The following is a 27,551-nucleotide window of genomic DNA, read 5'->3' as shown; positions in this document are numbered from 1 at the left end:
ACATTAGATTTTATATTGTTTATCATCAGGCTATTTTTTGCAATCTGACAAGATCCCTACAATAGGTCTTATTATTTATACAGACCATGCACCTGTCTTTATAAAGATGTCTGCATCAGCTTTACATAAAATTGACCTTTGCACTCTAACAGATCACATGTTAAATTTGTGGCTACAGTGAAGACAGAAACTGGGAGCATATTTGTAAAGAGAATCGCATAATGAAGTTTCTCATTATGAGAGTATTGAAAATAGGAAATTAGTGCTAGAAGGCTGCTAAACACAATTTGTAACATTAATTTGGATAGACAAGTTGCCTAGAGAACTAAATAGTAGAACCCAAGCTTCCAGATCATTTAAAATATGTTAATACGGTGCACAGTTAGTGCATTTCCTATTTGAGAATGCAGGATTGTACAATTTTACACCATCTCAACTCCTAATCCCATACTGATAATATTTAAATAGCTCAGTAGTTAACACAAGTTACCATGGACTTGTATATCAGTACCATAATTGTTACAGATGACAACTCTGTCTACAAAAGGTTAAAGGAACAGTTAATACTCCCCCATGTGGTGCTTTAATCACATTCTCTTATCGAAGCAAGCCAATAAACACGGTGAGAAAATCCAAACATTCTTCCAGACCTACAACAGCAATACAATGCCAAAACAGTGCTATGGGATGCTATGGAGAAAGATATTCAGAAGCAATGCATTTGTGAGCGTAATGCTATCAAACCCAATGGAAAGTCACAGAAGACATACTTGTCTCTGGGAAAGTTCAGATTTGCAATGTTCTTAGGAGGAACCCTAGCTGTGACCAGTGATTTTCATACTTTACAAGCATGGATGATAAAACAGTGGATCCGTATGAAAACTGATTGAAAGATTTACCTTGGACGTTTGGCCAGGCTGTTTTTCTAGCCACTGCTGAAATTGCCCTCAACCGTCAACAATCCATTTTTAAAACAATTTTGCAAGTGCTGAGTGGGCTGGGCAAGAAGCTGGTGTCAAGAATTACTATAGTAGCAATCCTTACTACTTATACACACACATCTGAATCTGATGTGTATTCAGTCACTTTACATTCACGGTATACTCCCAATTAAAAGGAGCCCTTATCAAGTTCAATGGGATTTGCTCCCAGGTCACTGTGTATAGGACTGCAGCTCTGTAGTGCTCTATAGATGCTGAAACTCTATTCATAACTATCCATCCTTTCTTTCTTTCTTTTGTTCCACTAATGAAAGCAGTTTCCTTTTACAAGAGTCAGCACAAGATCCTTGCTCTGCAGGCCCCTTTGTGCCGCATGCATACCTTCTGCTTATGGGTTTCTAGCACAGTAGAGCTTCCATGTTATAATGCAGCATTCTGTGTTGCCACCATTTTAGACCATGTCCTCCATTAATATTCACATAATAAAAAGTGCCAAGAAACCATGTTTTATTCCCTGTCACAGCATCTCAGTTGCAACACAGCCACGTAAGGGCTCCAGCAGATAATGGGCTTTCTAAAAGGAGATCTGTTGTTGTCACAAGCATGGTTGTTAATATGTTTATTTGATTTATATTGCATCCCTCTTCTGAAAGAGCCCAGGGTGGATAACCTATGCAAAACAGATTACGCCCCATAAACAATATTCAGACAAACTCTCTGAAAGCATAACTATATCATAAAATAGCATAAAATCATCGACACAATATTGTCTGTTTTAGCAGAGCAGCTGCTTCCTGCTCAGGGCATACAGTCTGGTGTTCACAAAGCAGCACTCTTTAGGAATCCCATTACCTACAAAGGTATTAAGAAAGTGTTCCCAGCTGAAAGCATTTATCCAATTCCAATTGTTGTTTGGACAACTGAACTATTAGGGAAGGTTGCTACTGTTTCAAAGATTGCAATTGCTGCTTAGAGTCAAACCTTGCTTTGTGAAAAGCTGATCTTATTTGTGGGAATTATTGCCATGTTTATATTTAAAATTATACTTATTTGACTGAGGTCAGCTTAAAAGAAGGAATATCAAATAGAACAGTAACAGAATGTTCTGGGTTACTTAGGGATAACCGTTCGTGTCTGTGAGATGTTAAGAGGGAGTGTGTGTGTGTAAAGCCGTCAGACTCTGCTTACAGACAGAGGACAGCCATGTTAGTCTGTTGCAGTAAAAACAAGAAAGGCTTTTGTTGCAACTTGAGGCTAAACTAGAATCTTCTCTGCATCTTTATACAGTGAAATAGCAATCACCTGGGTAAGAAACAAAAATGTTTAACTGATGCTTTAACTTGAAGTCCTGAATGGAGCAGGGGGTTGGATTTAATGTCTTTATAGGCCCCTTTGAACTCTACTATTCTACAATCCTATGTTAATATTCCAGTAGTTCTCTTGATATTTTGCTAAGCCTGAAGCGAAACAATATCCATTTGCAAACAGGAAATTTTTCTTTCCCTTGTTCAATCAGTGATCAGAACCAACCTAGTATATGGGGAACAGGTTTATTCCAGTCTTCTCCAATGTGGTATCCTCCAGAGGTATTGGACTACAACTCCCAGCATGCTTCATTCCACATTACTGGCTAGCAGATACTAGGAGATATAGTCTGGAGAAGGATGGCTTATTCACATGTTCTCAGATAACAAAGCAAAACAGAGAATATTCTCAGTCATCTCCTCTCTATAGATAACAGTGCCATAAATGAATGTGGATATTTGTTCCAGCCATTTAAGACTGGCTAGTGCAAATAAGATACCAAACTTGATCATAAGATACCAAGGATCCATGTAGGCCAATAAAGACAAATAAAGTTATAGTTCTAATTTTAAAACTCCAGCTTTTCAGGTATTTTCTATCCATAAAAATATTGTGTATTGTTTATACTAAATTCTTAAAATGGGTCATTTGTTTAAAGGTGTGGCTCTGATTTTTCCCCTTTAAAGAGATGTTAATACTCAGATATATCCATTAATTCATTCTGAAAGCTTAAAAACACAAATTTCATTTCCAAAGGAAATATTCCTTTACCATGCCAGAGCTCTTAGCAGACACCTAACACATTTTAAAACCGCTTTTTTCACTCCATAAGGAATAAATCCAAATCAGATGAGCAGCCTATAGGACAGTGGTGGCGAACCTATGGCACACGTGCCACAGTGGGCACGCAGAGCCCTCTCTGTCAGCACGTGAGCCAAGACGCCCCAGCATCGCCCCAGCAGCCGAGCATCAGATAACAGCACACACAGGGGCAATGCACACGCTCAGAAAGGAGCAGCGGCACCAGGCAATGACATCACAAGCCACGACTCATTAGCTGTGACTCATCTGAGCTTTCGCATGGCCAGTAAGTGTGCTGCCAAGGATATATATATATTTACTTGGACTGACTGTGAGTTGTTTTTTCTAAATTAAAACCTCAGTTTTCAGGTTTTATTGCAGTGTTGGCACTTTGAGATAAATGAGTGGGTTTTGGGTTCCAGTTTGGGCACTCGGTCTCTAAAAGGTTCACCATCACTGGGTTAGGGTTAGAAAAACGAGGTGACCTGGTATGATTTTGATGGTTGGAATATGTTTAGAATGGGCAGAAATGATGAGCAGTGCAGAAAAAGCTACTCAAGGAAGGCTTTTTCGCAATCGCCCCCTTTTCTATGGAACTTTAGACCTCTATTAGGGTTAGGGGTGTGCACCAGGGTAGGGTTAAGGTTACAAAAACATCGTGTCCTGGCATGATTTTGATGCTTGGCATATGTTTAGAATGGGCAGAAATGATGAGCTGTGCAGAAAAACCTACTCAAGGAAGGCTTTTTCAAAATCGCCCTTTTTTCTATGGAACATCACAAGCTGCGAACTCATTAGCTGCGGCTCGTCCAAGTTTTTGCATGGCCAGTAAGTGTGCTGCCAAAGATATATATATATTTGCTTGGACTGGCTGTAAGTTGTTTTTTTCTAAACTAAAACCTTAGTATTCAAGTTTGATTGCAGGATTGCCACTGTGTGATAAATCAGTGGGTTTTGGGCTGCAGTTTGGGCACTTGGTCTCTAAAAGGTTCGCCATAACTGCTCTAGGATATGGAGGCATAATTTGCCATTTAATATAGTGAAAGGTGTTTATCCCACTGAATCTCCAAAACATCAGAACACCTAGAGATTATGATTCCACAGTTTAAACAATGCATACAGATAGACAGAACATATTTACATATATGCTATTTGAATATATGCATCTTGGTGGAAGAAAAATGTGAATTTATGTCAGCAATCATTTGGATCACCTAAGGGACTCAGATTATTGATTTTTGAAACATAATGGTAATGAAAGTCCCCTTTAAGTTTCCTTTATTATAATTATTTATGTTTTTGGCTGCCTTGGTTTCTTAGACAAGCACAAGGGATATATAAACAATGATTCATTGATAGTTTTAAACATGTGAAAGGACTTGCTTCTAATTTTCATGTCAGTATTCCTTACTGAGGTGGACTTATATCGCAGTTTATTAAGTCTCAGTAGAAATTTAGACTTCTATCTATTGAAAGTATCATCTTTTTTGTTGGGCTGGGGGTGAAATCATCTTCAAAAATAGTTTTCCACCACCCCCATTCTATTCTGGAATACTCATATAGGCCCTCAGTTTCACTGTCTACACCCATTCCTGGAGGAGACGTGTCCTAGAAATGCCAGGGCATTTTCTTTAGATTCTCCCAATGTTCTCCACATGTTTCCACTCATGTTATTTTTGTCCATCCTCTTACCACTGAGATGCTGACACAAGGTTCTGATTAAAAAGGCTCAGTGTGTCTCCCTGGCAGATGAAAGGTAGATCACAACCCTGGCCAGTGTGCTAGAGGCACAGTCAGAGATGGATGAGGGATTCTTGGGGTTTAGCTTTGGCTAAGTGGACTAAACAGGGCAGGCTAGAAGGTTGGAAGCCTTTAGTGATGACCAGGGTGGTCATCCCATGTAGTGTACATCCCATGGCAGTTATCTCTCTCTGGGCTCAACAATTTTCTCAAAAGCTCTTCTGGTGCTTAGGCAGCACTGCTCTGCATTAATTTGGATCTCTCAGCCCTTTCAGCCTTAAACAAGGGATGGGCAATTTTAAGTTGGTTAAAACAGCAACAGCTTTTAAAGTTTGATCTCTGCATTTTGCCTTTGTTCTGCTCTGATACACAATTTCACTGAGGCTTCTGAAACAATGTCATTCAGAATTCCAAGAGTGGAGTTTGGTAGATTAAGGCCAAAAAATGAACAACAAAAAGTCTCAGCTCAGCTTTTTACATGCTAAACTACTTTGCATTCTTCAGCATAATTCAACTTATTGAATAAGGCTACATTTAGAACTGAAATGCTAATTCCAGTGAACTCCATGTGATTACTTTCTAGTAGTCCAGTCCTATGTATATTTATTCACAAGTATTTCCTATAGACTTCAGTTGGATTTGCTCCTATGTAAATGTTTTTAAGACACACTTCCAAGCAGGTTCAAGAGCAGAGCTTAGTCAACTAACTAGCCTGCCAATGGACAAAAAGCTATGTTGATCTTTGCCTTGATGTAGAATATGCCGTTTTTGTACAGCTGTTATATATTGCAGGGTTTGGGAACCTGCTCCCCAGATACTGTTGGACTACAGATCTCATGTGCTTGGGTCATTTGGCTGGGAATTCAATACCATCCAGAAGGCCACTGGTCTTCACATTCCATATCTTGGAGCTGAAAATAGATTCTCAAAATAGAGAACTCAAAATAGATTCTGGGATGAGAGGGCTCCAACACAGCTCAGGATCAAAGTTTCCGCTTTTATGGTTGAATCCCCACTTTGATAAGCCACAGTGGGTTGTATCCGGGTTTCACTCTGAACTTTTAAGGAGTTGTCCGTGGTACTGAACCTATATTGGATTAGCACCATGGATAGCTCCTTAACGGTCCCAAAGTGAACACATTGACCTACTGACACTGAAGCTCCCAACCTCCATCCATATAAGAACTTCTCCATCCATATAAGCCTACCCAGACCCTAAGACTGTCATGGCAACCCAGAGTACGGCCTTCTGAGTTGTGGCGCCCCATCTATGGAATCAGCTTTGCAGAGATATTCACCAAGTTCCATCCTTATACACATTCTGGAGCCAGACCAAGACTTTTTTTTTATTCAAGGAGCATTTTAATTGTTATTTTAGTTGGAATTTGATTTTAATTGGTATTTAAAGTAAAGTTTAGTATTTGTGATTGTGATTTTTCCAATCTGTTGTTAAACTATTATGTGGTGTTCTTGCTATGAGGGTGATGTTCCTTTATTTTTACCATTTATTGATACTGTGGTTTAATTGTTTATGTATGAAGTTTAATGTTGTTGGTTTTTACTATGTAAACCATCTATAGAGCCATGTGGCTATGAGATGGTGTATAAAAGTGCTAAATAAATAAATAATAAAACCTCCACGGGTGATAAGTCTCTTTTGTCTCCAGTCTTCCAGTAACAAACTGAATGGACACTAAATTATAAGGAGTGGCCACAGTACTGCACATGGTAGGCATGTCATGAGTGGAGCCAGCTGGAGCTGGGGGTCAAACCAGATGGCCCAGCAGACCCCTTCTGACTCTCCCTGTTTCTATGTTTCCACTTAGTGCTGCTTTTTCTGCTTTCACGCAAGTATTCCTTCCCTGCATCGTTTTTTCCTCCCTCTTTGTAGGAAGGGGCATGTGCTGTAGCATCATCAGCCATGCCTTCCCCCTGAGGCTTTCATGGCGACACTTCCTAGAATGCTTAGAAGACTACAGGATGTCTCATGATCTCCAGAGCATTCAGGAACTGCTACTGGGCTGAAAGTCTCTATTCTAAAGCCTTGCCTTGCTGCAAGCGAGAACGGGCCTTCCAGAATCTCAGGGCACAATTCTATGCATGCACAGATAGGGAAAAAAATCTACAACTGCCAGAATACTAACTCGGCTAACCCATTTTGGACGTCTCAGCATGCATAGGATTGCACCCTAACAAAAGATCTTTTTTTTCCTTTAAAAAAAAAATTTTTAGGACCTTCTCTGTGGCAGTTCCCAGGCTGTGAAACTTCCTGCCCACAAGCAATTTGCCTTGTTTCTTCATGAATGGTTTTTCATTGCCAGTGTAAAAACCTTCTTTGGTATGAATTTGGCATGCCTTCTGCTTCATCAAAAGCCTCCATTTTCTTTCTTACATGTTTAAATTATATGTTATGGTATCTATGTATTTTATTCTGGTTATGTTTAATGATGGTACACTGCTGTTCAAGAGCAAATAAAGCCAGAACTTTTCCTGGAAGCAAAAATGACAAAACTGAAGCCGTTGTATTTAAGGCATATCATAAGAAGACAGCACTTACTGAAGAAGACAATAATGATAGGGAAAGTTGAAGGCAGAAGAAGGGGAAAACCAACTAGGAGATGGATCGAAGCTACAGCCTGGAGCTTGTAAGAGCTGAACAGGGCTGTGAATGCATGCATTTTGGAGTGCATGCATTCATGGGGTCACCATAAGTAGATGACTTGACAGCACACAGTAGCACCATACTGGTGGTGCTGCCATTAGGACAAGATTTGCAGGGGCAGAAGTCAGAACATCACTCAGTATAATGAGCAGGAGGGGCCCCAGCAGAGGAGTCACATGCTGAAGTAACTGGTTTTGAGGGGCTATCCAAGGCCAGGTTAACTGGGGCCTGTAAGCTGGCGCAAATTCACTCAGTACCTCTTTCTGATGAGTAGACATACAGGACTGCAATACATTGAGAGTTAGTGCAGTGTGGTGGTTAAGAATGCAGAACTGGGACTCAGGCAATCTGGGTTCTAGTTCCTGCTCAGCCATGGAGCCAAGTGGCTGACTTTGGGCTAGTCATACACTCAGTACAACCTATTCATAGGATTGTTGTTGTGGGGATAAGACTGGAAACAGCAGCAAGAGACCGATGCAAGTCACTATTATTCCCAAAAGCAGGGAGGCCTATTAAGGCTTAATAAGGATATTAAGTCTCTGAGCCAAACTTGCCTAACCATGATATTGCTTAATGAACTGCAAACAAACTACCAAACAGGAGAATGCCCTTGGGAAAATGCAAGGTGCATTGCCTTAAATTACTTTGGATGCAATTCTAGTGATGGTTAGACAGTAAAAAGTCCTACAGGCTCAGCATTCCTGAGCCCTGGCTAGGAGTTGTAGAACATTTTTCTGTCTAAACATGCATGAGGCTGCACCCGAAGGAATAGCCATCCATAGACATTTGAGAAAGGGAGCAAATGATTTCAAGATACACAAGCTTAAGCCTTAAGATTTATGTTACACCTAGGTCCTGTAATAAGAGTTGGCAACCTAGCACCTGAATTTTTACACTGCAGCTCTCACAGTCCCTGAGAAAGAGCCATGCTTGTCAGGGTTTATGGGAGAGGTAGTCCAAAGCTACTAGCTGCCTACCTCTGCTCTCTAAGACCCCTGGAAAGCTGATTGTAGGCACATTTCCTCGGAAGGAGCCCCACTCTTTCCAGCTCAGAGCTTCCTAAGGAGCTAGCACTGAATGGCTTTCAGCAGTGCAGTCCTATGCCCGTGTACTGAGAAGTAAGTCCAGCGGGCCTTACTCCCAGGAAACTCTGCGGGCGATTGCATCTTCGGCAGTACAACCAGGCCCGCCCACGAGGTAGGCCGCTTGGCCGGCTGCAGCGAACACGGGTCGCTGGGTGAAGGGCGGGGTAGGCGCAACTGCCGAGCAAAGGGCAAAGGAGCCAGCAGCCAGGCAGTAATTACAAAGCAAACAAGAAGCGAAACCTCGGCTGGGTCTTGCCAGTGACAAAATTCTTGCGTTGCCTTCGCTGCCCATTTGTTTGTGTAGCTATATTTAACAGCACTTGATTGAGGAAATGTTGAAAATAGCCGCTCGGGCTTCCCTAATGAGACCTCTAGAGGAAAGCAGCGGCATGCAGGGGCTCGGAAAGAAGGGGAGGAGGTGTCCAAGCGCGGGGGGGGGGGGGGGGAGGAGCCTTAACCCCTTCCAGGGAGAAAGCTTTTCCCCGCACGGCCTGAGAAGGGCTCTTCTTCCGCTGGGGTATATTGGCGAAGCGAGGCCAAAACCCCTATGGCTGCCGTTTATTCCGCCTTATCACTCCTGCCAATTCTACTCGCTTACATTTCTCTCGCTCGCTCTTCCTCCCAATCCCTTCTAGCCTCGGCCAACCAAGCCGCTTCTTGGAAAGGTTTTTGCGGAATGTGGGCCTATGCAAAGCGCTCCATCAGCTCCTTATTGGTAAATACAGCACAGCTGAGACAATGCGCAGCTTGCGTGTGTGCAGTGGAAGGCAGACAGACAGACATAGCTGAGATCGTTGCATTACAGCCAGCCCTTGCTCTTTTTTTCCTCCTGCGTCACAAATGTGACTGTGCTGGGAGGCTTAGAAAAACTGCAGCCCTGTGATGCTTTTGCACGGATTGCCTAATGCGGTTTGGAATCCACTGCCTACTCATCAGAAGTACCTGCTGTTTTACTTCCCTTTAACCCAGCCTGATCGTGAGTATAACACGAGACCTCCACCTTCTCGTCTCGAGTATAACATCTCGTCTCCACTCCACGAGGGTTCACCAAAAACAGCACTCCACCTTCTTGCCAAGTCCCGCTTGCCCGCCAAACACGCTTCATCCCTCTTGCCCTCCACCTTTATTTTCCCCGGTACCCATTCTCTTGATCTACCTAGCTCCGAAGAAAGTCTGACGTATCTGCAGGGCACAGTCGTTTTTGTTCTACTTTATTGCAAAGATCCCACTACCCTTGCTATCATCTTGTTTTCTGCATTATTTTATTTATTTACTGCTCTATACCTGATGTGTTGAATAAAAGTATAAAAACAATGTATTCAGAAGGCAATGCATTTTTTCTTCCTCTTCCTCCTTTATAATAATAAACAGTTACCTTTATGTTTCTCATTATTCCATTTCCCTATCCTTTCTGCTATACTGATGCTTTGTCAAAGATCCCTTTGTCTTGGGCACTGTATTTCAAAGTTAGAACAACTTAATAATGTTGCTTAGTTTTATAACAAGCATAAAATTAGAAGATAGGCTGGGCAAGTATCACCAAGAGTTATATAAACTATATTTGCAGTCCTAACCAATTTTATATGGAAGTAATGCTGCTGAAACCAGACAAGATTCAAATAGAGTTCTAGGGACTGATATTTTCATATAAGAATTGCTCTATCAGATGTGCAACGAAAAAACATTCAATAAAAATAGTAGAATGCAGCAAAGTTTAAAATAACAAATCATCACCATTGCAATCAATCTTCTATATTAAAAGAGAAAAAATCTTTTTTCACTGTAGATGAACCACTGTAGCTGAAATCTAAATGCCTAGTTTCAATAGCTCAATTCCATGACTACTCAGACAAAAATATCATCAAGTTCAATGAGACTGACTCCAGAACCATTGTATCCTGGACTTACTTCCACCTTTGTATCCAAGGATGGCCTATCTCCTTGTAAGTCCTTATAGCGCTGCAGTGTTTTGGCATAACTGAAGCTGGCAAGAACCTGCTTAGTCCTACACACTTACAAGAGAGTAAGTGTTTTTGCATTCCGTGCAACTTTTTGCATTCCGTGCAATAAATGTGTATTGGATTAAACGGTTCATAAATTGGGCTTTTTTGGAGGGGAGGGGGTATATTTCCTCATTTCTATAATTCAGATACAAAACCTAAGCCGGATTGCGCAAGGGATACTTAAAATAGGGGAGTCCCCTACACATATACATGCACACCATTTCCTGTATCATTAATGAAAATACAAGATCTACAATAGGTCAGAGATATATTCATTTTAAGGGAGTTTTCATACAGTAGGCTTAATAAGATTATTTCTACAGTGGATTTGTATTGCAAAAACAAAGCATGCTGGGTTACAGTTTGACTGCAAATACCTCTCTCCCTCATTACTGCCCAAATGTTGGTTCACTCAGGATGCCATCTGAGTGACTATGCCTCGGCATGTGCTAACACAGGCACATTGGCCACTACGTGCAGTGCACACATTCAGATCGTGTCGGGAAGAATGTTTGACTGGCTGCAGGGACACATTCCTGGCTGAAAGGGCTTCTCCGCTTGTTTGTGCAGAATACTAACCAATACCGGGCACCTCTCAGATCCTGCTCCGCACAGACCCAGCTAAGCCGCCCAGTTGGATCAGCTGCCTGAGAATGTTTCTGACTGTGTGGAGACTGCAGGAGGGATTAACAGGCCCTCAGCAACAGGAGCCTGGTGCTCATTCCTTGCGCGCCTAGATAACGTGAGGGTGTGGAAGAGCGCGGGGCCTGGCTGAGAAGCAGAGCAGGCATTCCTTCAAGCGTGTGTCTCTCATGTGGTAGGCAGCTTGGTGCCATACAGATGTTTTAGACTGCAGCTTTCATCAGCCCTCGCCAGCCAGAAGGGATTATGAGAGGTGCAGTCCAAAATATAGACAGGATACCTGGCTCCATATTCTTGGTTTAGCATCTATGCCTAGTCTAGATTGAGACCCTATCAGGGCGGGAGGGTCATGTAAAGGGTTTTTAAAATCTGGATTGGACTTCAACGCCTTCCCTCTGCTTTGGAATACACAAGACCCGTCAGAGGGGAGCTGTGGAGTTAACTGCAGCGGAATCAACTGGGTGTTTTGCGCCCACTTAAAGCAGCCCTACCCGATACCTTCCCTTCCTGACGTGCCTAGCTGGGGGTGCTGGGGGATGTAGTCCAACACCTCTGGAGGGTCCCATGTTGGAGAAGACTGCCTTAAACACATTTCTGGGGCAATCCTATATTCAGAAATAAGTATTATTGTGTTCAATGGGACATACTCCCAGGAAAGGGGTTAAAGATATGTTAACATATACAGAGAGTTTGAAGTATAATTCTTCATCATTCATTTGAGAGTAAGATTGCACTCTTACTGTGGCATAAACTTTCTTCTAGCACAGTCCCATCTATTTCCGCTCAAAAGTAAGTGAATGTGCATTTTAGTGAGGTAAATGTGTATAGGATTTCAGTCTTAGTTTTTAGGCTGCCGTCAGACGCATTGCTGTTTCTTAGACATATAGAGAAGGCCAGAGTTTCTTGTAGAACATACAATCTGCAAAAGCTCCAGTATAGCTCTTCTCCATCCAGAATCTGCAAGACCTTCTCAAGTCAGGAGGTAATGAGCCAACGGTCTGACTTAGGAGGCAGCTCCCTGTGCCCCAGTAGGATGAAAGAAGTACACACCTAGAATTCCCCACACCAATGAGTAGCCATACCTCACCTGTCTCCATACATCTAGTACTAGAGGGGTAATACTTCCAGATTTGTTTAAGCATCCTTGGGTGTCTCTGAAGAACTTAAACACAAAACTCATCCCTCCTCACCTCTTCACCTAAAAGTATAGTGTTTGATCTTGCATTCAGGTTCCCTTACTCTGTTTCTATTGTGAAGGGATGGATTTACTGGTAGATGGTTGGCATTCTTTCAAGGAGTGGGTATTGGAGGGCCAAGCAGGGTTTATAACAGCAATGCTAAAGTTGAAATGACACTACAGTCTTTCTTCCAACTGGACAGTCATGGACTCTTAGCCCAACCTGCCTCACAGGGTTGTTGTGAGGATAAGCTTGAGAAGAGGAGGAGATCTATGCAAGCCACCTTGGCTATATAAATATAATAAAACAAATAAACACAGAAATCATTAAGAAGTTTGGGTGATGCTTGTTTTTATCAGAGTGCTTAGGGCGGGTGCAGCTGAACGCTGAGAAAGGGTTGGAACAATTAATCGAGGTCACTTTATTTAGAACATGCCTCCTGCGTTTTTACTGTATGTTGCTGATTTACTTCCACTCAGGGCAGCAGCCAGTTCCGTGGTGAGCATTTCGAAGTAACTCTTCAAAATAAGGAGTTCTGATCTTGTGAAGATGCTCGCGCCACCTCGGCAAGGAAACACGGTTTGAAGGAGGTTATTTCCCAAGAAGCCACTCCGTCCTATACCAATGCGTGCTGGGAGCTTTTTCCCGTCGGAGGTCATTCACTCCCTGACTTATTTTCCAACAATTTCAGGAATGTCCGAACGCTAATAGCATGCTCTGTCTATCCATCTACTCAGAAGCAAGCCCTATGGGGTTCAGTGGGGTTTAGCCCCGGGTAAATGGGTATAAGGTTGCACCGGAAGTCCCTTTCCTGTCTCCTAGTGTATTTTGAATCCATCAAGGGGAACGGCGGGCTTTGTTCGCTTATCGCTCTGATAAGAAGGATGATCAAACGGAACGTGTCGTTTTACGACGATTAACCTGACTATCGATTCCCATTTAGGATTCTTCTAGCGGCAAGCAAGCGCTTGGCCCGCTGCAGAGACGGTGCAGCTCAGCGCACCAGTCCCGACACCTCGTCATCTCTCAGTGCATTTCTACTGGAAAGTAAGCCCATTGACATGCAACAGGATGATCTCTCCGGTGAGGTTGCAGCATTGCCACCTAAAGGTAGTTCGGTGCCCAGCTTCTTCAGACTACTTGCTCTTGAATGGCTTCCGTGCAACCAGCTAATCCACAATCCTTTATTTCGCGAATTGACCTCTAGCTGTCTTTAGGATCGCAGTCTTTAATCGAGTAACTTTCCCCTTCCTCCTCCTCCTCGCGGTTGGCCTTTAGAGTCTTTTAAACCTTCCTGTCAGTGTAAATGTACATTAAACCTTGGGCTGTACCCATGTGCTTGGAAGGAACCCCACTGAACTCGATAGGAATTCCTTCTGAATTAGCAGATAAGGGATTGCGCCACCGACTGCTCTAATCCGATGAGAGAGACTCTGCGCACAGCGTCATAAATCCAAAATACACCAGGACACAGGAAAGTGCCGGGTAGTCAACCCCATTGAGTTCGATGGGACCTGTTCCTGATGCGTACACAGGGGGCTGCTGTTAGGGTTTCGACGTTGCTCGAATGGTTGAAACGGGGGAAGCGCTATCAGAATCTCTGACTAGGCATGCGTCTCTCTGCGGAAAAAACCTGCCGCTCCTTGGCTCTGACAAGACACAGTAGTTCAATTTACAGGAAGTGTAGTCTGAGGCTGCGCTGTTCGCGCAGATATGATATGAAGCGGTAATATTTCGGATGGAGTTTTGTAAGCCAGGGTGTGGGAAGTACCACAGTCATTCTGCCTTTGCATTGAATGCACTGCCATTCAAAAGAGATTTCCCCTGGCCTTTGCTACATATTTCTTTATCTCAAGCATGTCTGTACCACCCGATGGGCACAGCTCTCTGGGCCCACCACAGCAATCCGAATTCTACTTCTTTCTTTACTTGTCAGCGTTGGCAGAAGCAGTTCACCGGTAGGAGCAAAATAGGTTCTCTTTCAGGGGTAACCAAACATAAGCAGGCAGAACAGCCTACTAAGTTTATAATCCTCTAATACCTACCCAGGCGTGAGTCCCACTGAATCAGATGGGGCTGGCTTCTGAGCAGGCAGACATAGGCGTGCCCTGGCATTGTCTATCGGAGCAAACCTGGTCTATTTCAATCAAGAACATGTTGATCCTGCTCTCCCTCAGGTGGGGATGCTATTCTCTGGAACTTAGCAGCCTGAACAGTGTATGTCATCCGAATCTCTCTTTTGTATTATTTGTGGCTGTGGGCTCATGACATTGTAAGGATTGTTTCGTTTCAGCTTTTTCCTCTAGTAGTGGAAGACTTATGAACCTTAGGATTCATTTCTATAATTTGCTTTTCCATAGCAAAGTATATGTCTGCACCCTAAATCTGTGATTGTAAGTCATGAGACTTCTTTCCATGCTGTATCCTCAGAATTGTGATGTCATGTGTTACAAAGTGAGTTAAGACCCAATCCTGTGCAAGTGTAGACAGAAAAAAAAAATCAACAGGTCCCAGCATTGGGAATTGTGAGGCATTTTTTCCTGTTTAATCATGCAAAGGATTACACCCTTAATGCCTATTTTGTTTAAACCCCTTCCATCTGGTTTGGACCATGTGGAGATGCTGTAATGAGCAAAAAGGGAGAGTTATCAGAATAGTAAAATTACATGAGCTCAGACGTTGTCAGCAATGAGAACATCTATCGATTTATTAAATTAAATTAAGGCACAATCCAAAAAGCATGTTTCGTTTTAAGTTTTCATTCCCCTAGAATTTTAATTCACAACCATTTGAAAAGAGTCTCTACACAAAATGAAGAGGCAACATGAGAAATCATGTTGTAAGGACACTTATATCTAATATTTTGAATATAAATATATGTAATCTCAGTCTTGATTACTGATGCGTTGTCAGTCTTCCTGGAGGTAGTGTTCTCCAGATGTGTAGGACTTCAAGTCCCATTGACACATCTGGAGGACACCACCTTGAGAAAGGCGGTGCTATGCCATTCCGAATTTCAGTTTGGGACCATTCGTTTCTCACCTTGTCGCACCCTGTGTGGTGTATGATCACCTGACAAAGTGAGTTATTTCCCGGGTTAACTCATGCTAGGATGCAGCAGTATCAGTCCATTCCTTTAGATGCTTATTCAGATGTGACACGTACTGCATATACTGGCGCTTACTTCCAGGCAAATGTGACTGCGTCTGCTCAGAAAGAAGCCCCACTGAATGAGTGCCTGGACAACTGTGCGCTGATCGCAGCCTTGGTTAGTTCTGAACAGATGCATTTAGGATCGCCACAGTGCTATTGTTCAATTTATATCACACCTTTTTCCCTTTCGCAAGGAACCCAGGGCAACTTACACGATCGTCTTCTGCTCATTTTATTTCAGAACAACCCTTTGAGGTAGCTTAGGCTGAAAGGCAGTGACTAACCCAAGTCATCCCGCGAGCTTCGAGGCCAGGACGGGACTTGAACCCAGATCTCTCCCCTTCCAGACCAACACTCTAAGCACTGTGCCATGCTGGCTTTCAGTCCTGCAATATAGGGTATAATCGTATGCAATGTAACATGGAGTCTAGTCTTATACGTATCTGCTCCGAAGTAAGTCCCATTCTTTTCAGTGAGGCTTCCTTAGAGGTGGGGGGTACAGAATCTCACCCACAGCCATAAAGGACCACAAAGGCCGTTTTCCCAGTGTGCTGTTTGTAGCCATGATTGTGCCGATCTCCCACGCACTTCCTTTCTTATTCTTATTCCCCGCACACATGAAGCCTGGGCTTCTACACGCTACGTGTGTTTGGGCCAGGGCCAGGGCCAGGGCCAGGTCGGAGGAGGAGGAGGAGGAGGGGCAAAGGGGCAGTCGCTCCCCCAGCAGGCAGTTTCCACACGCACCAGCTGCGAATACATAAAATAAATGCGGGTTTCGTCTCCAGCAGCATCTGCCCGGCTGCGCTCGGCGGGCTCAGCCGTTCGCTCCCAGCGGCCGGAAAGGAGGACGCGCAGGCGAGCGCGGAGAAGGGAAGGTCTCCCAACACGTCTGCTGCCTGCCCGCTTTTCCAGTAAGCCCCCTGTGTTTATGTTATGACATTTTCTGTTTGTAATTATTTTTATTTTAATTTATGTCATTTTTAACATGAGCCAGAACATTTTTCCCCTTCGCCTTTTGTACACAATGACTCTCTTCATGATAAGATGTTCTTTCCTAAACCCGGTATATTCCCCCACCCCCAACCCATCAGAGAGCATGTTTACTATGCTCTATTAGCAGAGTTTCCTAATATTTCTTCCTCTCCCCCACCCCAATACCCTCTATGCCCGGGCGTGTGTGTGCTCTAAGAATTTGCTCCTGTCTTGCTTTATTTGTTTGTGTGAAATTTAGTTTGAAAGCAGATCAGAGAGCGCAGGAGGGGTTTGTCATGAGAGAATGACCAAGTGACCTGAAGTCTGATTATATGTCATTATCTGGAGACTTGGTATATCCAAATTACCAAAACGGCCTCACTCAGCCAGATCAATTACGTTTAGATACAGAGGGAGGGAAAGGGGAGGGAAAGGGGGGGGAGGAGGGGAGGTTGAATATACAAATACATGCACACCGACACCTTTCTGGCACGGTGTGAGTGTTGCGCATTATACACAACTTTTGCAAAAGTCGTTCACTTTAGCTTAAAATCCAACTTTTTTTCCCCCTTACTTTACTTGGTAAAAATCCTATGTTGTGGCAGGCAGACCAGTCCTGAAACTGCAATCCCCGATCGGCTTCCTGGGAATAAGCCCCATTGAACTCAATGGGACTTGGTTCTGAGTAAACGTGCATAGGACTACGCTCAGCAAGCGACCAGATGAATTCAACACGCGTTGAGATTTGACTATCTTAGGATTTGGTTCCCCACGTTCCAGAAGCCCGGCTTGGATCCAGAAGAGACTGACCTCATCTGACGTCACAAGACAAATGCACTTAAAAATGAGCTAGCTAATCACCCGGGGCAACTCCGGTAGAAATTTAGGCAGGTGCTTAGCAATTCTGTAAAAAAATAACACGGAAAAAATGCTCGTTTCTGACTCAATCGCGCCCCATATTTGGTAGTCTGACTCCTAAACTCGACCGGTCTTTAAAGGCAACTAATAAAACGTGAAACCACCTGGGCAAGTTTTCCAAATCGAGGAAATGATTCCCTCGACAACATGTCATGCATGTTAAAGCGCCTTCCCCAACAGCTTAACAGCCACCGACCTCCCGTAATCCCCAGCCAACAATAGCTTCGCCGTATTTCCACACAGAACACCGTCTCCAACTCTGGCGATTCCCCACGTTTTGCACTGGATCCCACCACCCGGGCCTTGTTCGATCCACGGGGCAATTCGATAGCTCCAGCTAGGATTGCCCTCTCTTCCTTTTCTGGTCGCGGCCCTATCGCCTTCTGCAGTTCCGGGGTCGTGAGGACCTGAGCGCCAAGGAGATGCCACGAGCGGGGTGCGGGTGGGGGGGGGGCTGGGGGGGGCAGCATTTCTGCTGCCGTGCAGCTCTTACAGCCGCAGTGACGCTGGCAGAGGAAGGTGGAGGCAATCTTCCATTTGCACTGCAACCACAAGGGGGTATTGCTTTCATAAAAGCTGGCCGTGCGCAACTGTCTCCAGGACTGCAAAGGAGCCGGTGCCGCGCACCTCCGCAGAGGCTGCCTCACCTGCCTGTGTTCCTGCCAGCACTGAATAAAAATCAGCCCTTATAAGCCTAGAGCCGGGTGCTAGAATGGGGCCGATACTCCATGTTTACGCTATCCTATGGCAGACCTTGAAACAGACGAAGCGATGCCCTCTTTACCCGGGGATCGTTTCATTGCTTAGCCCGCGGTTCCCTGCTATGCTCAAGGTAGCGTACAGGATCCCCCACACCCGTTTTATCCTGGACGCACGAAAGCCAAGGACAAGGGCGGCTCCCTTGGTTCGCAGAGGGCACTCGAGGCTGCAGGCTGCATTTCCTCCGCTTTACAGTTTATCCTCCTTGGGAGGCAGGTTAGGCTAAGAAAGGCAGACTGGCCTGAGGTCACCAGGCGAGCCCCGTGCCATTGACTCTTGACCCAAAGGGCTGGGTAGCGCCTCGCAAGGAGATCACCCCTGAGAAAGGGGCCCTCCTTTGGTCCGCAGGGCAGGCAGCGGGTTGTTTTACATGTTTCAGAAAGCCCGCGTCCGAGAACTCTGACGGAGCCGTAACTTGTGGCGTCCTTTAACCCCAGACTCTAAGCAAGCAGTCCACGTCCCCCTGACTGCGTTTGAAACCACTGCCTTACGGGCCGATTCTAAGCAGGCTCACTCCGCTGTATTGTCCATCGAGATTACAAAGTGCCTTCTCCAACCTGGTGCTCTCCGGATGTTTGGGACCTCACCTCCCGTCTTCTGCAGTCAGCAAAGGTAAAGGTCAGGAATGTTTGGAGTTGTCCTCCAAAAGGTCTGAAGGGCACCAGGCTGCGCTAGAGTCTGATTATCTCCTTCGCGGAGATCGGCTGATGACTGTAAGCAGGCCGGACGCTCTGGGGTTTCTTTCTACATGGGCTTTAGTTCCCCCACTACCTCTGCGGCAGCTCCCAAACAGAAGGATGCAGCATTCTGCTCGGCGGCGGCGGCGGCGACTGCCAAGGCAAAAGCCAGCCAAGCCAAGGAACTCGCCTCGGAGATGTTCCAGTCCATTGGCCGAACTGGGACTGCGCAGTCCATCCTGAAACAGCACCCAGGGAAGTACATTCTACTGGAAAGCAATGTGTTTACTTTGGGACAATACATAGGCTGATGCTTCCTCTTGGTCAGACGAAGTGCTGGTAAATTGAAAATATGTTTTCTTCCAGGGCTGTCGATGGCCAGCACAACCACAATCATCATGGCTGTTTACGCAGAAGTAAGTCCTATTTGTGTTAACTTCCCGACCAGTGCGCACTTGGACAGCAGCCAGCCGAAGTCTCCCATGCTGCATTTCTTTACTTGGATGCAATTCTCAGAATGTAAAGCTGTAATCTCAAAACACCTGTACTAGTGAATGTGAAACCAGAAGTTATATCTGAATAAATATTCTTAGGATTGAGATTCGATGCAAGCTTCACTGATTTCTGTTGATTTTAGCATTCATACCCAGAATAGTTCCCTGAAAGAAACCGATGAAATATACACTTTAAATGCCACGTTTGTTTTTGGGTGTTGACAGGGTTCCTCTATTCAACCTTTTGTTAAATTCTGAATATTAGGCATGGAGATGGGAAGGAATCAAATACCAATAAAAGCACAGAATTGTTCATTTTTCAAGGTGTGGCTTTAAAAAACTAAAGGCAAACTTAGAAATGTTGTTCTAAAAAATATATCATACATTATGACAACAAAACAGTAAGGGAAAGAAACAAACCATATAAATAACATCTGTTTTGAAAATGGCATTGCAGTCAGAGCTGCATATATCTGAAAGAAAAATCCCAAAAACAATAATAGCCTGTCCTCTTTTAGGCTGCAGTCTATATTCACTTACCAAGGAGGTAGTCCCATTGACCTCTATGGGAGAAGACATGTACAGTATTACATTGTTAGGATTCTTCAAAAAGACAAAACTTACTTCCACCAGAGCAGCCTTCCCTAATCTGGTACCCTTGAGATAACCGTTCCCAGCATCCCTGATTATCAACCATGCTGGCTGGGGCTGATGGGATTTGCAGTCCAAAATATCAGGAGGGCAGCAGGTAGGAAAAGGCAAAATTCCATGACATGTAGAAACTGTGTGTGTTCACTGTGCGGACTGATTTCAAGGTGATGGAGTCTGATCTCACCCATCTTGAGTCTGTGCATCAAATAGGCCTGCTTTTTAGTGAATGGCAAAGCTGGGAAATGCAAGGCTATAAAAGTAAAGAGCTTCAGTTCCTTGACGGTGTATTGCAAAGGCCTGCCCTGTTGTTTCTACCACCCACCCACAAACAGGCCTTTCTATTCTTGGTCAATTTCTGTAACTGGAACTGCTGAGGTGGGGGTGGGGAGGATGCAGCCAGCCAGATGTCAGCTCGCTTTCAAGACTCCCTGATTTCTGCATAAATTAATAATTCAAATTGAGAGTGAGGGGGAAGCTTGGCAGAAAGACGATACCAGCCCTCAAAGAATAAACCTGTCAGTCTCTAGGCCTACCCTAAGCATAAGTTGACTTGGGGGTAATTCCCAACTATTTCAGTGGAACTTATTTCTGGGAGGCTTAGGCCAACCATTTTCGCTGGATTGCTCCTAATCGGTTTAATATAGCAAATGTAAGGATGCAAACCACAAGCCTGCAAGCATCTTAAATCCAACACTCTGGATAAGCTGGGAATTAAGGGGAAGAAGCTGTTCCACTTCCGGATTCCTCCCCCACTCTCCAAATAATCAGAAGTAAATCCGGAGTCATCTGAAAGAACTCCCGAAGAAGCCACGTTTGGAATGAATGAAAGAAACCTGGGAGAAGAGCAAGCTGCACATCAATAAATATGGCTACTAGGAACCACCAGGCAGCAGTTTAGGAGAACCTGCTCTAAGGAACTTTATCCACAAACATTCCAAACCCTGAGACAAAGTCAAGCCAAATTCCACTGAAAGCCTTGGGATACTTTTCCAGCTTTAGGACTGGGGGGTGCACTGAGGTACTTTAGGACTAGGGGAGTACTGGAATTACAATAGAGAGGCGGAGTAAAAAATATCTTGGTAAATCAATAAATAACCACAGTGCTGTCAACTGGGGTGAGCGGGTGAAAGTGGGAGGACACGCACCCCTTGGCCGCAGCTTGCAAATCCTCACAGGTCACGCAGCCTTCTGAGCCTTCTAGCAGAATTCACAGGCTCATTAAGGCGACCACGCAGTTGACTTTCAAGCCAATGAATACCTGAATGACTGATCTTATTTCTCAAGTGCTGTCAATTCAGCCTCTTCTGGATGAGGGGTCGACCAGCATACTGCACTTGAGGCTCACCTCCATATACTCTCGGATTCCGGTCCCAGTGGCTATAATGGGCTTGCTCAGAACTGCCATCTTAGGTGCCAGGGAGATTCGGTTTATAAACTGGAGTGCTCTTTCACCGGCTCATTGGCCAAACGATTCTCTAAGGACAAACCAGGTGCAAAAACATGAGGGACAACTCCATTTGAGTGTGAGAGGGGAAAACAGCCACCAGCCAGTGGCTGCATTAGGAGACCGGGTGCCTGAACCTCTTTTCTGTTTGACCAGTTATACCTCCAAACACAAACTTTTATTCTCACTGCGAACCAGAACTATCAGATGGATATTATGCTGCAGTGGCTGCATAAATCCTATTGCACATGTCACTCTCATTTTATTATATCTGTGAGCTGCTTGGAAGTGGGAGGGGTGAGGAGGCATGTGTGGGAGAAAGGGGGCGCAGAAATTGTCGCCTTGGGTCTATTTTCCTGGTGGAAGGGCAGAGTATGAAGGAATGAAGGAATGAAGGAATGAATTTGTTTCTGAATAGGCATGGATAAGACCGCTTTGCACAAGGTTTTTTGGGTGCAAATGGGACTTGGTTTGCATCTTGGAGAGCTAAAGCTGCACTGAACAATATTGTTATGGTACAATATATTTCTGCTTTCCTGTACATCCCCCCCACACACACATTTTTTGTTTGTTTGCTGTAAGACTTTGAAATAATTGTATCAAAACACATTTGTCAATCCCTACCTTAAAAATCAGAGGTGACTGAAGCAAGCTGATGAGAGTTGATTTGTCAGAAAATACAAAAAAGTGGCATGCTTCTTTGACCTGTGTCATTTTATTAGTCTTTAAGTTTCCATTCTTTGGAATTGTAAAAGAAACCAAAAAATAAAAAGCTACAAAACACTGCATTTCCCCTACAACCCAATGTCCCTTTCATATACATTGTGTGTGTTTCTGTGCATGTTATTTGTAATATAATATAATCTTGCAATGTTAAAGGGAAACTAAAGTATCTCCCCCAACTTCAATTCCTTTCTTAAAAGACTAAAACAAAATAAAAATGGATTAAGGGAAGTTAGAAAGTAAAACATATAAGCCTAACCCTATATTTGCAGGTAGCAGGGACTGCCAAGGCAGAAGGATTTCACTTTCAAATGCACAGCACCTTGCACACAGAAGTCTCTGATAGGGAGCAGCACTCCGACATCCAGGACGCAGAGAAGCAGGGTCACCTTGATGCGCTTTGACTTCCAGCTCGGAGAAGGGCAGCCCGCCCAAATAATCAGCTGGGCTCTCTCCAAGGCTCCCTCTCTCCAGGCCCACAGGAAAGATCCAGCCAGCAATGTCTGGGGCTTCTTTCAGGTGACTTTTGCACTCAGTTTGTAAGCACCCCAAGCTTCAGGCAAGGCTTGGCTAGCCATTGGATCAAAAAGGGTTCTGAAAGACAAGAAATAAAGACTCATAAACAGGTATATTGATTTGGTGTGCAGACATCAGATTTGCTCAAAGAAAGACACCTAGTTTCGCTCTTCCTCTCTTTTGCCTTCCTCTGCTTTATCTTCACCATCATTAATTTTGAATTCATCTGCTGTTCTTCGGTTGCTTTTATAATGTTCTCTTTTTTCACCAGCCCTCCTTCTTTCCCCCATCTTGTCTCATAATCTGTAACTGTGTACGTTTTAGTGTATACATCATAACTGACCTTCCTTCATTCCAACAAGCTGACCAGCTGGAATTGAAAGTAGTTGGCAACACAGTCCTGAGCACAACTATCCGCAGCAGAGGACTCAGAATTCATTTAGTTCCCCCAGACTCTGACCCCACAGGTGGGTAAACTGCTTAAGAATGCCACCCTGTGCCCACTGACTTGGCAGGATGCCCGGTTGAACTCAATGAGACTTACTTCTGAGCTGACATGCAGAAGATTGCTCTGTAACTTTGCCATTTGCTTCAGTGAAATTTAAGCACTCTAAATGCGTGCAGGAAATTTTATTTCATCTTAACAGGCTTTTTATTATACAGTGAGCTGCTACCATGAATGCACTAGAGACTCCGTTCATGGTTTGTAAGAAGCAATAGTTTATGGAACTAAGAAATCCCACACGCAGGCACACACAGCAAACACTCCAAATGCGAATCCTTTAAAACTCGGAATACCGTTGTTATTTTGTTCAGACCCACAAAGTCTGCCTCAGTGGGAAGTCAGCGTTACTGGTTTCTGAGGCTTCCAGTTCGGGCTTTTAGGATTTGAACAGAATGGAAAGCACATACGAAATTCGGGGGCGGGTGGGACTGGTTAGTTGGAGTAAATTGAAGGAAAGTTTTCCAAAGGAGAGGATCAAAAGCGGGAGGTAGCTTTGGGGGCGGGGAGACCGATCCTGCTCGGACGAGTCTGCCTGGAGGTTTCAGGATAACTAAAGCAACACATTCTGAAAGCAAATCAAGAAGCCCACGGACAGTGGTGCGTGAAGGGCCCCTGACTGCGAATACCGAGAAGGGAATGGCCTTCTCCTCTTCCTCTACTGAATAAGCCGTTTGCAGTTTGCCCCTCTGATGCACGAGTTCCGCTCGCCTTTCCTCAGCCCTTTGCTTGCCAGGGCTTTTCTCCCCGAAGAGATGAGGGAACCAGCTGCAGCGGTTTGGCGCTGAGAAGTTTTTCCGCCCTGCGCTTGGGCATGTCCTAAGGCTGCGCGAGGGAGCCCAGTTTTAATTGCGAGCGAAAAATACTTGCGAAAGAAATCGCTTCCTCCAGTCCTCTGAGAAGTCCTAATTTCTTTCCGGACAGATAGACGAACGCGGGATGTATCATCCGACTGCAAGCGAGGGCATTATTAAGCAGACGGCTGGGTTGTTCTCGCCCCTCCGCCAGCCACCCCGCGCTCTCCGGCAAGCAGCTCCGCTCAGCCTCGGACAGCCGGATTCCCAGAGTCCGACTGAGCTCCTAATGCAAGCAATCCCAGTCCTAAAACAAAGGGCATTTCCTCGCGAGGAAGGGAGTCCCCCGAGCTTCGTTCAAGGGGACTTGCTCTCCAGGAAGGTTGCATTCAGGATTGCAAAGTAGTATTTGGGAGCCAATATTAAGCTGGATTGAGCACGTTTATTGCAAGACCACCGAAAACAGTGCAGGTTTTACTTCCAAGTAAACGCCTTTAGGATCGGGGTGCCAATTAGCTTAATCGGGAAATCGGAATTAAAGCGAATGCTTGGCTTTAGCCGGACTGCCGAGGGAGGCTCTGATTTCCCCATCCGGACTCCTTTCCTGACAGTCATCCTTCACATTAATTGAATACAATCCAAGCTCCATTGAAAACCATGGCACAATTCTCATGTGGCTGTAAATAATTAGAATTCCACTCACTATATTTAATCGTTGTATGAGAAGAATATCTAACCAGGAGAGAATTTGGGATTTGTATGCACCAAGATCTTGAAAGAGATCTGCACATTTCTTTACCATATTCAGATGCATTCTATTTGTATATCCATTATACTTCCGCTATGTGGATCTTTATTTAAATTGCTGCTGCTTGACTGAGCTATGCATCCATTCATGAATGTGCCAGCACAAGCTCAAGTCTAACTCTGATATGAAGAGTTCTGTTTGACTGGCTGAAGAAAATTCTAATAGTAAGATAAATGGGGTTTGCCCTGATCTCAGGATCATCGGTCAGGGCACACAATTCCTGACACTCTGATCTTAAGGCTGCAACTGTAGTCACAGCCCCACTGAACTTACTGAGATAGTCCCAGGCTGTACTTTGATTGCAACTGAACTAAGTCAATTTATATGACATTAATATCTCTACAAGATGAAGCTGCAAGCAGTTATTTTTATTCCTAGCCTATTTAAGCAAAGAGCATCCTCTAGCGTGACACATTATAGGATGCGGTTTGGATCCAAACAGTGCCACAGTTGGAGCCCATCCACTGAAATTTATGAGATTTAAATTAAGGCTTTAAATCCCATAGATTTCAAGGGGTCTGCTCAAAATATGGCAAAGACTGGATTTAGCCTCAAATTAGGAACAAGATTCCTGAGACAAATATGGCAGGCACCAATCTGAAAGATTTCTCACCAAGAGATGTTTACTTGAGTTTAAGGGGCAACCTGTTTGATGGAACATGCTCCCAGTCCAAGTGCAACATATTTTGAATGCTCCAAAGACACCCTTAACTTTGTCCCTACATTTCTTCTCCAAGCATCAGGTACCCATGAAAAGTTTACCTGGATTCCTCAGAAGGGCTTGTGCCTGAGATCTGCAAACTGTGAGTGTTCAGGTTTAAGCCAAAGAAGCAGCAAGAAGTAAAGTCCCATTTCACTCATGGATTCATGGTCTGGGGGGTTTGTTAACGTGATTTCCCCACAATTTTTGGAACTGCATGTTAATCTACTCCAAATCCAGCAGTCCTCTTGCCAAGGCTGGAAAAAAAATGCCCAGCTATTGAGTCTTCTTTGGGGAAGGCAACAGGAAACTCTTTGCTCCGTTTCTTACCTCCAGTTACCAATTTCTCAATGAAAAGCAGGTTGGAATCCCTTTTCCTGTTAGAATGTGTTCAACATCTCACAGGCACAAAAGTTTTTATATCTCTTGGCTTTCAGCGGGCAGCCTTTAAACCTTTCTTTAATTACTCCCCCTCCCTAAGTGAAACCTGTTTTCTTCATGATGCCTTGGCATTTTGATCAGTTATTACTATTATTATAGGCAGCAGTGATTTTATAGCAAAATAAGAAAAATGCAAAGAGATATTTATATCTTTGTTAACCTAAACGGGAAAATAACATAACATGCTGTTAATAAGATCTGGTTACTTACTCTGTTGAGCTGCTTAAGTCGAAGGGAAACTTATTTCAGGCAGGGAGCGTGTGAATACCCACAGAACTGAAAGAAAAGGATTCAGATGTCATCATTTTGCTTTGGAAAAGAAAAACATAATTATTCTTGAAAGATTACTTTCTCATCCATTTGAGCAATGGATTTGTTTGTGTCTGTAAGAAGCAAAGGTTTGCAAGCAACACCATCCAATTCCTAGTTTGGAGCATTAATTTTGCCATATATACCACATGTAACAAGCTTTTTAGACCAGATTAATCATAAACAAGCCAATAGATCTTGGCTGTAAGTCTTCCTGAATGGACCAAAGTGGATGAAAGGAGCAAATGCATTACTATAGTCTACTGTAAGAATATTTTGTTAGATAATTTCTGATAATTTCTAAGTGGCACTCAGATTCTGAATTCATTTTCCTTGGAAGTGCATCTCATTCATTTCAAAGGAGTTTACTTCCAAGCTGTAATAAATGCTAATCTCAGTTCGAAGAATCTTTCTGATATTGTCCCACTTCAATATTTTTCTTTAAGAATTATGCATGTAAACATATGTAATGTAACTAAATTGATCGTCCACATTATCTATTGTTACCACTTTCGGCAGTCAATATGGTCTTATAGTACAGCATACACTATAGAAATACATGCAGGTTATTGCAATCTAGAGTACAGCCGAATTTATAAGCAATTTTAGATTATCTATCTGTCGATCTGTCTATTTCAGCAACCAAAATATCGGCATGCATAGACATACTTACAGCAAAGCATTGTTAAATACTTGCATTAACCTCTGTCGGTGCTGGAAGGGGGGGACCCTTTCCCTCGTTTGTTTTAATTATATTATGGATAGGAACGGCAGCCAATCCTAAAAGAGAAGCCGAACAATTAGCAGCGCGAAGATCAAAAAAAAGTTTTATGGCCCAGAGCGCTGAGCCCCGCCCCCGACGTCGCCGATTGGCCGAGAGAACCTCTGACGACATATATTAACCCGAGCTGCCCTAAAGATGTAGCTGTACATGGAGATCAGGCTGGGAAATTCGACCAGCGCTCTACGCACCTCCGAATCTGGAAAGCAATCCTGAACGCGACTGGTTTTTTTCCTCCATTCCTCTCTTTTTGCCCCTTTTCGTCACCACCATCTTCTTCACAGTCGTCATCATCCTTCTCAGCAGCTCCTCCATAGGAATAGAAAGTTTCGGATTTCCCCGAGGGGTGGACTCTGTGGGTTCTAGTCCCCCACGCTAAGCCAGGGGAAAATGCTGGGATCTTTCATGATATAACGAGCGAGCGAGTCGCTTCCCGTGCAGGGAGCAGAAGCAAGTGGACAGACCTTGGGGAAACGGTTCGGCCGAGTGGGGGCTTGCGGAGAAAATGCAGGTGTAAGTAAACATCCCTCCCTCCGCGCCCACTTATTTCGC

The 27,551-nt window shown here is 44.1% G+C and overlaps 2 long non-coding RNA genes across 4 annotated transcripts; one reads left to right on the top strand and one right to left on the bottom strand.

Annotated features, from left to right (window-relative positions):
* The first annotated feature begins 14,568 nt into the window (after window positions 1-14,568).
* On the top strand, window positions 14,569-19,442 carry LOC123021736. 2 transcript variants are annotated; one of them, XR_006414399.1, is made up of 3 exons: window positions 14,579-15,281; window positions 15,333-16,421; window positions 19,203-19,442. It is a non-coding gene; the product is annotated as an uncharacterized LOC123021736 (long non-coding RNA). The 2 variants fall into 2 exon arrangements; XR_006414398.1 differs by having other exon boundaries at window positions 14,569-16,421.
* LOC123021737 lies at window positions 19,368-27,008 on the bottom strand. 2 transcript variants are annotated; one of them, XR_006414401.1, is made up of 4 exons: window positions 26,892-27,008; window positions 26,120-26,185; window positions 21,327-22,742; window positions 19,368-19,495 (listed from the first exon to the last, which is right to left on the bottom strand). It is a non-coding gene; the product is annotated as an uncharacterized LOC123021737 (long non-coding RNA). The 2 variants fall into 2 exon arrangements; XR_006414400.1 differs by having other exon boundaries at window positions 19,392-19,495; window positions 21,240-22,742.
* Window positions 27,009-27,551: the final 543 nt, after the last annotated feature.

The sequence above is a fragment of the Varanus komodoensis genome, unplaced genomic scaffold (genome assembly GCF_004798865.1).
Source record: "Varanus komodoensis strain SLA01 unplaced genomic scaffold, ASM479886v1 scaffold181, whole genome shotgun sequence".
Classification (NCBI taxonomy): domain Eukaryota; kingdom Metazoa; phylum Chordata; class Lepidosauria; order Squamata; family Varanidae; genus Varanus; species Varanus komodoensis.
The sequence above is the reverse complement of the archived record's forward strand: the minus strand, read 5'-3'. Positions and strand labels throughout refer to the sequence as shown.